The sequence below is a fragment of the Pristiophorus japonicus genome, chromosome 8 (assembly GCF_044704955.1).
Source record: "Pristiophorus japonicus isolate sPriJap1 chromosome 8, sPriJap1.hap1, whole genome shotgun sequence".
NCBI classification, from domain to species: Eukaryota; Metazoa; Chordata; class Chondrichthyes; family Pristiophoridae; genus Pristiophorus; species Pristiophorus japonicus.
The window spans coordinates 175,293,832-175,306,810 of NC_091984.1; the positions used below are offsets into that span (position 1 = coordinate 175,293,832).

A 12,979-nucleotide genomic window follows, 5' to 3' on the forward strand; every position below is an offset into this window, starting at 1 on the left:
CTTAATGACTGGCGCTGCCTGTTAAGTGATGTCGTAACAATGTACGTGTTGTGTGATTGCACAGGAGGAAGGATTGTGATGCAACTCAGTAAATGTGCAGAATTGGAGCACGCTTTTCTGCAGTTGCAGTCGGTTCATTGTCAGGGTGGCCGAGTGGTTTAAGGTGCCAAACTCAAAGACTGTAACCCTTACCTTACCAAAGGTTGGTGTATTCTGGGACGTGGGTGCCAAGCCCACTTCTAGCGGCGTGGTTTCCAATCCCACTTCTGACATTTACTTTTTATCCACACAAATGCGGCCAGCGTGCAAAAAGCATGCACAACTGGCCTTCAATTTTCAAGTGGTGACATCAAACTCTTCGATGGTATTGCCATTTGCCAACAAACTGAAGGCACCGCTCACAGTCCAACTACTTTTCCACACCAAAATGGCCCCATTGTGAAACAGGTGCCCATGCTTGTGCTGACAGAATGCAAGTGTTACGCAGGGAAAATTCTGGCAGCGGTGGGATTTGAACCCACGCCTCCGAAGAGACTGGAACCTGGATCCAGCGCCTTAGACCGCTCGGCCACGCTACCACTGGACGCAGCTTCTGTTCTGGAACGAGTGACCGTTGATTGAAATGTGACTTTGCCATGCGGAAAATAATAATTAAGTGGTAGACAGTGAACTCTCGAGAAACGATTTTGCAACATACCGGTCACAGGAACCTACGTATCCACAGGGCAACAACAGAAATTAGGTGCATGTTGGGACAAACCAGTTACAACATTCATTCAATATTTATTCCTATATCAACATCACTGACAAAAACAGATTATCTGGTCATGAACACATTGCTGTTTGTGGGATCGTGCTGTGTGCATACTGGCTGCGCCATTTCCCACATTACAACAGTGACTCACTTTAAAAATACTTCATTGGCTGTAAAGCTTTTTGGGACATGAAAGGCGCCAACACACTGCAGAAAATTTTACCCGATAGCTGGCAAAATGCGAGCTGTTGTGAGAAATACGTGTGTTGGTTGCATTGCAGGCATGATAAACTTAATGACTGGCGCTGCCTGTTAAGTGATGTCGTAACAATGTACGTGTTGTGTGATTGCACAGGAGGAAGGATTGTGATGCAACTCAGTAAATGTGCAGAATTGGAGTACGCTTTTCTGCAGTTACAGTCGGTTCATTGTCAGGGTGGCCGAGTGGTTTAAGGTGCCAAACTCAAAGACTGTAACCCTTACCTTACCAAAGGTTTGTGTATTCTGGGACATGGGTGCCAAGCCCACTTCTAGCGGCGTGGTTTCCAATCCCACTTCTGACATTTACTTTTTATCCACACAAATGCGGCCAGCGTGCAAAAAGCATGCACAACTGGCCTTCAATTTTCAAGTGGTGACATCAAACTCTTCGATGGTATTGCCATTTGCCAACAAACTGAAGGCACCGCTCACAGTCCAACTACTTTTCCACACCAAAATGGCCCCATTGTGAAACAGGTGCCCATGCTTGTGCTGACAGAATGCAAGTGTTACGCAGGGAAAATTCTGGCAGCGGTGGGATTTGAACCCACGCCTCCGAAGAGACTGGAACCTGGATCCAGCGCCTTAGACCGCTCGGCCACGCTACCACTAGAAGCAGCTTCTGTTCTGGAACGAGTGACCGTTGAGTGAAATGTGACTTTGCCATGCGGAAAATAATAATTAAGTGGTAGACAGTGAACTCTCGAGAAACGATTTTGCAACATACCGGTCACAGGAACCTACGTATCCACAGGGCAACAACAGAAATTAGGTGCATGTTGGGACAAACCAGTTACAACATTCATTCAATATTTATTCCTATATCAACATCACTGACAAAAACAGATTATCTGGTCATGAACACATTGCTGTTTGTGGGATCGTGCTGTGTGCATACTGGCTGCGCCATTTCCCACATTACAACAGTGACTCACTTTAAAAATACTTCATTGGCTGTAAAGCGTTTTGGGACATGAAAGGCGCCAACACACTGCAGAAAATTTTACCCGATAGCTGGCAAAATGCGAGCTGTTGTGAGAAATACGTGTGTTGGTTGCATTGCAGGCATGATAAACTTAATGATTGGCGCTGCCTGTTAAGTGATGTCGTAACAATGTACGTGTTGTGTGATTGCACAGGAGGAAGGATTGTGATGCAACTCAGTAAATGTGCAGAATTGGAGCACGCTTTTCTGCAGTTACAGTCGGTTCATTGTCAGGGTGGCCGAGTGGTTTAAGGTGCCAAACTCAAAGACTGTAACCCTTACCTTACCAAAGGTTGGTGTATTCTGGGACGTGGGTGCCAATCCCACTTCTGACATTTACTTTTTATCCACACAAATGCGGCCAGCGTGCAAAAAGCATGCACAACTGGCCCTCAATTTTCAAGTGGTGACATCAAACTCTTCGATGGTATTGCCATTTGCCAACAAACTGAAGGCACCACTCACAGTCCAACTACTTTTCCACACCAAAATGGCCCCATTGTGAAACAGGTGCCCATGCTTGTGCTGACAGAATGCAAGTGTTACGCAGGGAAAATTCTGGCAGCGGTGGGATTTGAACCCACGCCTCCGAAGAGACTGGAACCTGGATCCAGCGCCTTAGACCGCTCGGCCACGCTACCACTGGACGCAGCTTCTGTTCTGGAACGAGTGACCGTTGAGTGAAATGTGACTTTGCCATGCGGAAAATAATAATTAAGGCAATTAAAGTGGTAGACAGTGAACTCTCGAGAAACGATTTTGCAACATACCGGTCACAGGAACCTACGTATCCACAGGGCAACAACAGAAATTAGGTGCATGTTGGGACAAACCAGTTACAACATTCATTCAATATTTATTCCTATATCAACATCACTGACAAAAACAGATTATCTGGTCATGAACACATTGCTGTTTGTGGGATCGTGCTGTGTGCATCCTGGCTGCGCCATTTCCCACATTACAACAGTGACTCACTTTAAAAATACTTCATTGGCTGTAAAGCGTTTTGGGACATGAAAGGCGCCAACACACTGCAGAAAATTTTACCCGATAGCTGGCAAAATGCGAGCTGTTGTGAGAAATACGTGTGTTGGTTGCATTGCAGGCATGATAAACTTAATGACTGGCGCTGCCTGTTAAGTGATGTCGTAACAATGTACGTGTTGTGTGATTGCACAGGAGGAAGGATTGTGATGCAACTCAGTAAATGTGCAGAATTGGAGCACGCTTTTCTGCAGTTGCAGTCGGTTCATTGTCAGGGTGGCCGAGTGGTTTAAGGTGCCAAACTCAAAGACTGTAACCCTTACCTTACCAAAGGTTGGTGTATTCTGGGACGTGGGTGCCAAGCCCACTTCTAGCGGCGTGGTTTCCAATCCCACTTCTGACATTTACTTTTTATCCACACAAATGCGGCCAGCGTGCAAAAAGCATGCACAACTGGCCTTCAATTTTCAAGTGGTGACATCAAACTCTTCGATGGTATTGCCATTTGCCAACAAACTGAAGGCACCGCTCACAGTCCAACTACTTTTCCACACCAAAATGGCCCCATTGTGAAACAGGTGCCCATGCTTGTGCTGACAGAATGCAAGTGTTACGCAGGGAAAATTCTGGCAGCGGTGGGATTTGAACCCACGCCTCCGAAGAGACTGGAACCTGGATCCAGCGCCTTAGACCGCTCGGCCACGCTACCACTGGAAGCAGCTTCTGTTCTGGAACAAGTGACCGTTGAGTGTAATGTGACTTTGTTATGCGGAAAATAATAATTAAGGCAATTAAAGTGGTAGACAGTAAACTCTCGAGAAACGATTTTGCAACATACCGGTCACAGGCACCTACGTATCCACAGGGCAACAACAGAAATTAGGTGCATGTTGGGACAAACCAGTTACAACATTCATTCAATATTTATTCCTATATCAACATCACTGACAAAAACAGATTATCTGGTCATGAACACATTGCTGTTTGTGGGATCGTGCTGTGTGCATCCTGGCTGCGCCATTTCCCACATTACAACAGTGACTCACTTTAAAAATACTTCATTGGCTGTAAAGCGTTTTGGGACATGAAAGGCGCCAACACACTGCAGAAAATTTTACCCGATAGCTGGCAAAATGCGAGCTGTTGTGAGAAATACGTGTGTTGGTTGCATTGCAGGCATGATAAACTTAATGACTGGCGCTGCCTGTTAAGTGATGTCGTAACAATGTACGTGTTGTGTGATTGCACAGGAGGAAGGATTGTGATGCAACTCAGTAAATGTGCAGAATTGGAGCACGCTTTTCTGCAGTTGCAGTCGGTTCATTGTCAGGGTGGCCGAGTGGTTTAAGGTGCCAAACTCAAAGACTGTAACCCTTACCTTACCAAAGGTTGGTGTATTCTGGGACGTGGGTGCCAAGCCCACTTCTAGCGGCGTGGTTTCCAATCCCACTTCTGACATTTACTTTTTATCCACACAAATGCGGCCAGCGTGCAAAAAGCATGCACAACTGGCCTTCAATTTTCAAGTGGTGACATCAAACTCTTCGATGGTATTGCCATTTGCCAACAAACTGAAGGCACCGCTCACAGTCCAACTACTTTTCCACACCAAAATGGCCCCATTGTGAAACAGGTGCCCATGCTTGTGCTGACAGAATGCAAGTGTTACGCAGGGAAAATTCTGGCAGCGGTGGGATTTGAACCCACGCCTCCGAAGAGACTGGAACCTGGATCCAGCGCCTTAGACCGCTCGGCCACGCTACCACTGGACGCAGCTTCTGTTCTGGAACGAGTGACCGTTGAGTGAAATGTGACTTTGCCATGCGGAAAATAATAATTAAGTGGTAGACAGTGAACTCTCGAGAAACGATTTTGCAACATACCGGTCACAGGAACCTACGTATCCACAGGGCAACAACAGAAATTAGGTGCATGTTGGGACAAACCAGTTACAACATTCATTCAATATTTATTCCTATATCAACATCACTGACAAAAACAGATTATCTGGTCATGAACACATTGCTGTTTGTGGGATCGTGCTGTGTGCATACTGGCTGCGCCATTTCCCACATTACAACAGTGACTCACTTTAAAAATACTTCATTGGCTGTAAAGCGTTTTGGGACATGAAAGGCGCCAACACACTGCAGAAAATTTTACCCGATAGCTGGCAAAATGCGAGCTGTTGTGAGAAATACGTGTGTTGGTTGCATTGCAGGCATGATAAACTTAATGACTGGCGCTGCCTGTTAAGTGATGTCGTAACAATGTACGTGTTGTGTGATTGCACAGGAGGAAGGATTGTGATGCAACTCAGTAAATGTGCAGAATTGGAGTACGCTTTTCTGCAGTTACAGTCGGTTCATTATCAAAATAGCCGAGTGGTTTAAGGTGCCAAACTCAAAGACTGTAACCCTTACCTTACCAAAGGTTGGTGTATTCTGGGACGTGGGTGCCAAGCCCACTTCTAGCGGCGTGGTTTCCAATCCCACTTCTGACATTTACTTTTTATCCACACAAATGCGGCCAGCGTGCAAAAAGCATGCTCAACTGGCCTTCAATTTTCAAGTGGTGACATCAAACTCTTCGATGGTATTGCCATTTGCCAACAAACGAAAGGCACCGCTCACAGTCCAACTACTTTTCCACACCAAAATGGCCCCATTGTGAAACAGGTGCCCATGCTTGTGCTGACAGAATGCAAGTGTTACGCAGGGAAAATTCTGGCAGCGGTGGGATTTGAACCCACGCCTCCGAAGAGACTGGAACCTGGATCCAGCGCCTTAGACCGCTCGGCCACGCTACCACTGGAAGCAGCTTCTGTTCTGGAACGAGTGACCGTTGAGTGTAATGTGACTTTGTTATGCGGAAAATAATAATTAAGGCAATTAAAGTGGTAGACAGTAAACTCTCGAGAAACGATTTTGCAACATACCGGTCACAGGCACCTACGTATCCACAGGGCAACAACAGAAATTAGGTGCATGTTGGGACAAACCAGTTACAACATTCATTCAATATTTATTCCTATATCAACATCACTGACAAAAACAGATTATCTGGTCATGAACACATTGCTGTTTGTGGGATCGTGCTGTGTGCATCCTGGCTGCGCCATTTCCCACATTACAACAGTGACTCACTTTAAAAATACTTCATTGGCTGTAAAGCGTTTTGGGACATGAAAGGCGCCAACACACTGCAGAAAATTTTACCCGATAGCTGGCAAAATGCGAGCTGTTGTGAGAAATACGTGTGTTGGTTGCATTGCAGGCATGATAAACTTAATGACTGGCGCTGCCTGTTAAGTGATGTCGTAACAATGTACGTGTTGTGTGATTGCACAGGAGGAAGGATTGTGATGCAACTCAGTAAATGTGCAGAATTGGAGCACGCTTTTCTGCAGTTACAGTCGGTTCATTGTCAGGGTGGCCGAGTGGTTTAAGGTGCCAAACTCAAAGACTGTAACCCTTACCTTACCAAAGGTTGGTGTATTCTGGGACGTGGGTGCCAATCCCACTTCTGACATTTACTTTTTATCCACACAAATGCGGCCAGCGTGCAAAAAGCATGCACAACTGGCCCTCAATTTTCAAGTGGTGACATCAAACTCTTCGATGGTATTGCCATTTGCCAACAAACTGAAGGCACCGCTCACAGTCCAACTACTTTTCCACACCAAAATGGCCCCATTGTGAAACAGGTGCCCATGCTTGTGCTGACAGAATGCAAGTGTTACGCAGGGAAAATTCTGGCAGCGGTGGGATTTGAACCCACGCCTCCGAAGAGACTGGAACCTGGATCCAGCGCCTTAGACCGCTCGGCCACGCTACCACTGGACGCAGCTTCTGTTCTGGAACGAGTGACCGTTGAGTGAAATGTGACTTTGCCATGCGGAAAATAATAATTAAGGCAATTAAAGTGGTAGACAGTGAACTCTCGAGAAACGATTTTGCAACATACCGGTCACAGGAACCTACGTATCCACAGGGCAACAACAGAAATTAGGTGCATGTTGGGACAAACCAGTTACAACATTCATTCAATATTTAATCCTATATCAACATCACTGACAAAAACAGATTATCTGGTCATGAACACATTGCTGTTTGTGGGATCGTGCTGTGTGCATCCTGGCTGCGCCATTTCCCACATTACAACAGTGACTCACTTTAAAAATACTTCATTGGCTGTAAAGCGTTTTGGGACATGAAAGGCGCCAACACACTGCAGAAAATTTTACCCGATAGCTGGCAAAATGCGAGCTGTTGTGAGAAATACGTGTGTTGGTTGCATTGCAGGCATGATAAACTTAATGACTGGCGCTGCCTGTTAAGTGATGTCGTAACAATGTACGTGTTGTGTGATTGCACAGGAGGAAGGATTGTGATGCAACTCAGTAAATGTGCAGAATTGGAGCACGCTTTTCTGCAGTTACAGTCGGTTCATTGTCAGGGTGGCCGAGTGGTTTAAGGTGCCAAACTCAAAGACTGTAACCCTTACCTTACCAAAGGTTGGTGTATTCTGGGACGTGGGTGCCAAGCCCACTTCTAGCGGCGTGGTTTCCAATCCCACTTCTGACATTTACTTTTTATCCACACAAATGCGGCCAGCGTGCAAAAAGCATGCACAACTGGCCTTCAATTTTCAAGTGGTGACATCAAACTCTTCGATGGTATTGCCATTTGCCAACAAACTGAAGGCACCGCTCACAGTCCAACTACTTTTCCACACCAAAATGGCCCCATTGTGAAACAGGTGCCCATGCTTGTGCTGACAGAATGCAAGTGTTACGCAGGGAAAATTCTGGCAGCGGTGGGATTTGAACCCACGCCTCCGAAGAGACTGGAACCTGGATCCAGCGCCTTAGACCGCTCGGCCACGCTACCACTGGAAGCAGCTTCTGTTCTGGAACGAGTGACCGTTGAGTGAAATGTGACTTTGCCATGCGGAAAATAATAATTAAGGCAATTAAAGTGGTAGACAGTGAACTCTCGAGAAACGATTTTGCAACATACCGGTCACAGGAACCTACGTATCCACAGGGCAACAACAGAAATTAGGTGCATGTTGGGACAAACCAGTTACAACATTCATTCAATATTTATTCCTATATCAACATCACTGACAAAAACAGATTATCTGGTCATGAACACATTGCTGTTTGTGGGATCGTGCTGTGTGCATCCTGGCTGCGCCATTTCCCACATTACAACAGTGACTCACTTTAAAAATACTTCATTGGCTGTAAAGCGTTTTGGGACATGAAAGGCGCCAACACACTGCAGAAAATTTTACCCGATAGCTGGCAAAATGCGAGCTGTTGTGAGAAATACGTATGTTGGTTGCATTGCAGGCATGATAAACTTAATGACTGGCGCTGCCTGTTAAGTGATGTCGTAACAATGTACGTGTTGTGTGATTGCACAGGAGGAAGGATTGTGATGCAACTCAGTAAATGTGCAGAATTGGAGCACGCTTTTCTGCAGTTACAGTCGGTTCATTGTCAGGGTGGCCGAGTGGTTTAAGGTGCCAAACTCAAAGACTGTAACCCTTACCTTACCAAAGGTTGGTGTATTCTGGGACGTGGGTGCCAAGCCCACTTCTAGCGGCGTGGTTTCCAATCCCACTTCTGACATTTACTTTTTATCCACACAAATGCGGCCAGCGTGCAAAAAGCATGCACAACTGGCCTTCAATTTTCAAGTGGTGACATCAAACTCTTCGATGGTATTGCCATTTGCCAACAAACTGAAGGCACCGCTCACAGTCCAACTACTTTTCCACACCAAAATGGCCCCATTGTGAAACAGGTGCCCATGCTTGTGCTGACAGAATGCAAGTGTTACGCAGGGAAAATTCTGGCAGCGGTGGGATTTGAACCCACGCCTCCGAAGAGACTGGAACCTGGATCCAGCGCCTTAGACCGCTCGGGCACGCTACCACTGGAAGCAGCTTCTGTTCTGGAACGAGTGACCGTTGAGTGAAATGTGACTTTGCCATGCGGAAAATAATAATTAAGGCAATTAAAGTGGTAGACAGTGAACTCTCGAGAAACGATTTTGCAACATACCGGTCACAGGAACCTACGTATCCACAGGGCAACAACAGAAATTAGGTGCATGTTGGGACAAACCAGTTACAACATTCATTCAATATTTATTCCTATATCAACATCACTGACAAAAACAGATTATCTGGTCATGAACACATTGCTGTTTGTGGGATCGTGCTGTGTGCATCCTGGCTGCGCCATTTCCCACATTACAACAGTGACTCACTTTAAAAATACTTCATTGGCTGTAAAGCGTTTTGGGACATGAAAGGCGCCAACACACTGCAGAAAATTTTACCCGATAGCTGGCAAAATGCGAGCTGTTGTGAGAAATACGTGTGTTGGTTGCATTGCAGGCATGATAAACTTAATGACTGGCGCTGCCTGTTAAGTGATGTCGTAACAATGTACGTGTTGTGTGATTGCACAGGAGGAAGGATTGTGATGCAACTCAGTAAATGTGCAGAATTGGAGCACGCTTTTCTGCAGTTACAGTCGGTTCATTGTCAGGGTGGCCGAGTGGTTTAAGGTGCCAAACTCAAAGACTGTAACCCTTACCTTACCAAAGGTTGGTGTATTCTGGGACGTGGGTGCCAAGCCCACTTCTGACATTTACTTTTTATCCACACAAATGCGGCCAGCGTGCAAAAAGCATGCACAACTGGCCCTCAATTTTCAAGTGGTGACATCAAACTCTTCGATGGTATTGCCATTTGCCAACAAACTGAAGGCACCGCTCACAGTCCAACTACTTTTCCACACCAAAATGGCCCCATTGTGAAACAGGTGCCCATGCTTGTGCTGACAGAATGCAAGTGTTACGCAGGGAAAATTCTGGCAGCGGTGGGATTTGAACCCACGCCTCCGAAGAGACGGGAATCTGGATCCAGCGCCTTAGACCGCTCGGCCACGCTACCACTGGAAGCAGCTTCTGTTCTGGAACGAGTGACCGTTGAGTGAAATGTGACTTTGCCATGCGGAAAATAATAATGAAGGCAATTAAAGTGGTAGACAGTAAACTCTCGAGAAACGATTTTGCAACATACCGGTCACAGGAACCTACGTATCCACAGGGCAACAACAGAAATTAGGTGCATGTTGGGACAAACCAGTTACAACATTCATTCAATATTTATTCCTATATCAACATCACTGACAAAAACAGATTATCTGGTCATGAAAACATTGCTGTTTGTGGGATCGTGCTGTGTGCATACTGGCTGCGCCATTTCCCACATTACAACAGTGACTCACTTTAAAAATACTTCATTGGCTGTAAAGCGTTTTGGGACATGAAAGGCGCCAACACACTGCAGAAAATTTACCCGATCGCTGGCAAAATGCGAGCTGTTGTGAGAAATACGTGTGTTGGTTGCATTGCAGGCATGATAAACTTAATGACTGGCGCTGCCTGTTAAGTGATGTCGTAACAATGTACGTGTTGTGTGATTGCACAGGAGGAAGGATTGTGATGCAACTCAGTAAATGTGCAGAATTGGAGCACGCTTTTCTGCAGTTACAGTCGGTTCATTGTCAGGGTGGCCGAGTGGTTTAAGGTGCCAAACTCAAAGACTGTAACACTTACCTTACCAAAGGTTGGTGTATTCTGGGACGTGGGTGCCAAGCCCACTTCTAGCGGCGTGGTTTCCAATCCCACTTCTGACATTTACCTTTTATCCACACAAATGCGGCCAGCGTGCAAAAAGCATGCACAACTGGCCTTCAATTTTCAAGTGGTGACATCAAACTCTTCGATGGTATTGCCATTTGCCAACAAACTGAAGGCACCGCTCACAGTCCAACTACTTTTCCACACCAAAATGGCCCCATTGTGAAACAGGTGCCCATGCTTGTGCTGACAGAATGCAAGTGTTACGCAGGGAAAATTCTGGCAGCGGTGGGATTTGAACCCACGCCTCCGAAGAGACTGGAACCTGGATCCAGCGCCTTAGACCGCTCGGCCACGCTACCACTGGACGCAGCTTCTGTTCTGGAACGAGTGACCGTTGAGTGTAATGTGACTTTGTTATGCGGAAAATAATAATTAAGGCAATTAAAGTGGTAGGCAGTGAACTCTCGAGAAACGATTTTGCAACATACCGGTCACAGGAACCTACGTATCCACAGGGCAACAACAGAAATTAGGTGCATGTTGGGACAAACCAGTTACAACATTCATTCAATATTTATTCCTATATCAACATCACTGACAAAAACAGATTATCTGGTCATGAACACATTGCTGTTTGTGGGATCGTGCTGTGTGCATCCTGGCTGCGCCATTTCCCACATTACAACAGTGACTCACTTTAAAAATACTTCATTGGCTGTAAAGCGTTTTGGGACATGAAAGGCGCCAACACACTGCAGAAAATTTTACCCGATAGCTGGCAAAATGCGAGCTGTTGTGAGAAATACGTGTGTTGGTTGCATTGCAGGCATGATAAACTTAATGACTGGCGCTGCCTGTTAAGTGATGTCGTAACAATGTACGTGTTGTGTGATTGCACAGGAGGAAGGATTGTGATGCAACTCAGTAAATGTGCAGAATTGGAGCACGCTTTTCTGCAGTTACAGTCGGTTCATTATCAAAATAGCCGAGTGGTTTAAGGTGCCAAACTCAAAGACTGTAACCCTTACCTTACCAAAGGTTGGTGTATTCTGGGACGTGGGTGCCAAGCCCACTTCTAGCGGCGTGGTTTCCAATCCCACTTCTGACATTTACTTTTTATCCACACAAATGCGGCCAGCGTGCAAAAAGCATGCACAACTGGCCTTCAATTTTCAAGTGGTGACATCAAACTCTTCGATGGTATTGCCATTTGCCAACAAACTGAAGGCACCGCTCACAGTCCAACTACTTTTCCACACCAAAATGGCCCCATTGTGAAACAGGTGCCCATGCTTGTGCTGACAGAATGCAAGTGTTACGCAGGGAAAATTCTGGCAGCGGTGGGATTTGAACCCACGCCTCCGAAGAGACTGGAACCTGGATCCAGCGCCTTAGACCGCTCGGCCACGCTACCACTGGACGCAGCTTCTGTTCTGGAACGAGTGACCGTTGAGTGTAATGTGACTTTGTTATGCGGAAAATAATAATTAAGGCAATTAAAGTGGTAGACAGTGAACTCTCGAGAAACGATTTTGCAACATACCGGTCACAGGAACCTACGTATCCACAGGGCAACAACAGAAATTAGGTGCATGTTGGGACAAACCAGTTACAACATTCATTCAATATTTATTCCTATATCAACATCACTGACAAAAACAGATTATCTGGTCATGAACACATTGCTGTTTGTGGGATCGTGCTGTGTGCATACTGGCTGCGCCATTTCCCACATTACAACAGTGACTCACTTTAAAAATACTTCATTGGCTGTAAAGCGTTTTGGGACATGAAAGGCGCCAACACACTGCAGAAAATTTTACCCGATCGCTGGCAAAATGCGAGCTGTTGTGAGAAATACGTGTGTTGGTTGCATTGCAGGCATGATAAACTTAATGACTGGCGCTGCCTGTTAAGTGATGTCGTAACAATGTACGTGTTGTGTGATTGCACAGGAGGAAGTATTGTGATGCAACTCAGTAAATGTGCAGAATTGGAGTACGCTTTTCTGCAGTTACAGTCGGTTCATTATCAAAATAGCCGAGTGGTTTAAGGTGCCAAACTCAAAGACTGTAACCCTTACCTTACCAAAGGTTGGTGTATTCTGGGACGTGGGTGCCAAGCCCACTTCTAGCGGCGTGGTTTCCAATCCCACTTCTGACATTTACTTTTTATCCACACAAATGCGGCCAGCGTGCAAAAAGCATGCTCAACTGGCCTTCAATTTTCAAGTGGTGACATCAAACTCTTCGATGGTATTGCCATTTGCCAACAAACGAAAGGCACCGCTCACAGTCCAACTACTTTTCCACACCAAAATGG

At 45.9% G+C, this 12,979-nt stretch overlaps 11 non-coding genes across 11 annotated transcripts; all 11 read right to left on the reverse strand.

Moving 5' to 3' along the window:
- Positions 1 to 496: 496 nt before the first annotated feature.
- trnal-cag (transfer RNA leucine (anticodon CAG)) lies at positions 497 to 578 on the reverse strand. The gene has a single exon. It is a non-coding gene; the product is annotated as a tRNA-Leu (tRNA).
- A 963-nt stretch (positions 579 to 1,541) lies between these two features.
- Positions 1,542 to 1,623, reverse strand: trnal-cag (transfer RNA leucine (anticodon CAG)). The gene has a single exon. It is a non-coding gene; the product is annotated as a tRNA-Leu (tRNA).
- Positions 1,624 to 2,559: 936 nt separating this feature from the next.
- Positions 2,560 to 2,641, reverse strand: trnal-cag (transfer RNA leucine (anticodon CAG)). The gene has a single exon. It is a non-coding gene; the product is annotated as a tRNA-Leu (tRNA).
- Positions 2,642 to 3,614: 973 nt separating this feature from the next.
- On the reverse strand, positions 3,615 to 3,696 carry trnal-cag (transfer RNA leucine (anticodon CAG)). Its single transcript has one exon. It is a non-coding gene; the product is annotated as a tRNA-Leu (tRNA).
- A 973-nt stretch (positions 3,697 to 4,669) lies between these two features.
- trnal-cag (transfer RNA leucine (anticodon CAG)) lies at positions 4,670 to 4,751 on the reverse strand. Its single transcript has one exon. It is a non-coding gene; the product is annotated as a tRNA-Leu (tRNA).
- A 963-nt stretch (positions 4,752 to 5,714) lies between these two features.
- On the reverse strand, positions 5,715 to 5,796 carry trnal-cag (transfer RNA leucine (anticodon CAG)). The gene has a single exon. It is a non-coding gene; the product is annotated as a tRNA-Leu (tRNA).
- Positions 5,797 to 6,742: 946 nt separating this feature from the next.
- Positions 6,743 to 6,824, reverse strand: trnal-cag (transfer RNA leucine (anticodon CAG)). Its single transcript has one exon. It is a non-coding gene; the product is annotated as a tRNA-Leu (tRNA).
- A 973-nt stretch (positions 6,825 to 7,797) lies between these two features.
- Positions 7,798 to 7,879, reverse strand: trnal-cag (transfer RNA leucine (anticodon CAG)). The gene has a single exon. It is a non-coding gene; the product is annotated as a tRNA-Leu (tRNA).
- A 2,001-nt stretch (positions 7,880 to 9,880) lies between these two features.
- On the reverse strand, positions 9,881 to 9,962 carry trnal-cag (transfer RNA leucine (anticodon CAG)). Its single transcript has one exon. It is a non-coding gene; the product is annotated as a tRNA-Leu (tRNA).
- A 972-nt stretch (positions 9,963 to 10,934) lies between these two features.
- On the reverse strand, positions 10,935 to 11,016 carry trnal-cag (transfer RNA leucine (anticodon CAG)). Its single transcript has one exon. It is a non-coding gene; the product is annotated as a tRNA-Leu (tRNA).
- Positions 11,017 to 11,989: 973 nt separating this feature from the next.
- On the reverse strand, positions 11,990 to 12,071 carry trnal-cag (transfer RNA leucine (anticodon CAG)). The gene has a single exon. It is a non-coding gene; the product is annotated as a tRNA-Leu (tRNA).
- Between the last annotated feature and the right edge of the window lie 908 nt (positions 12,072 to 12,979).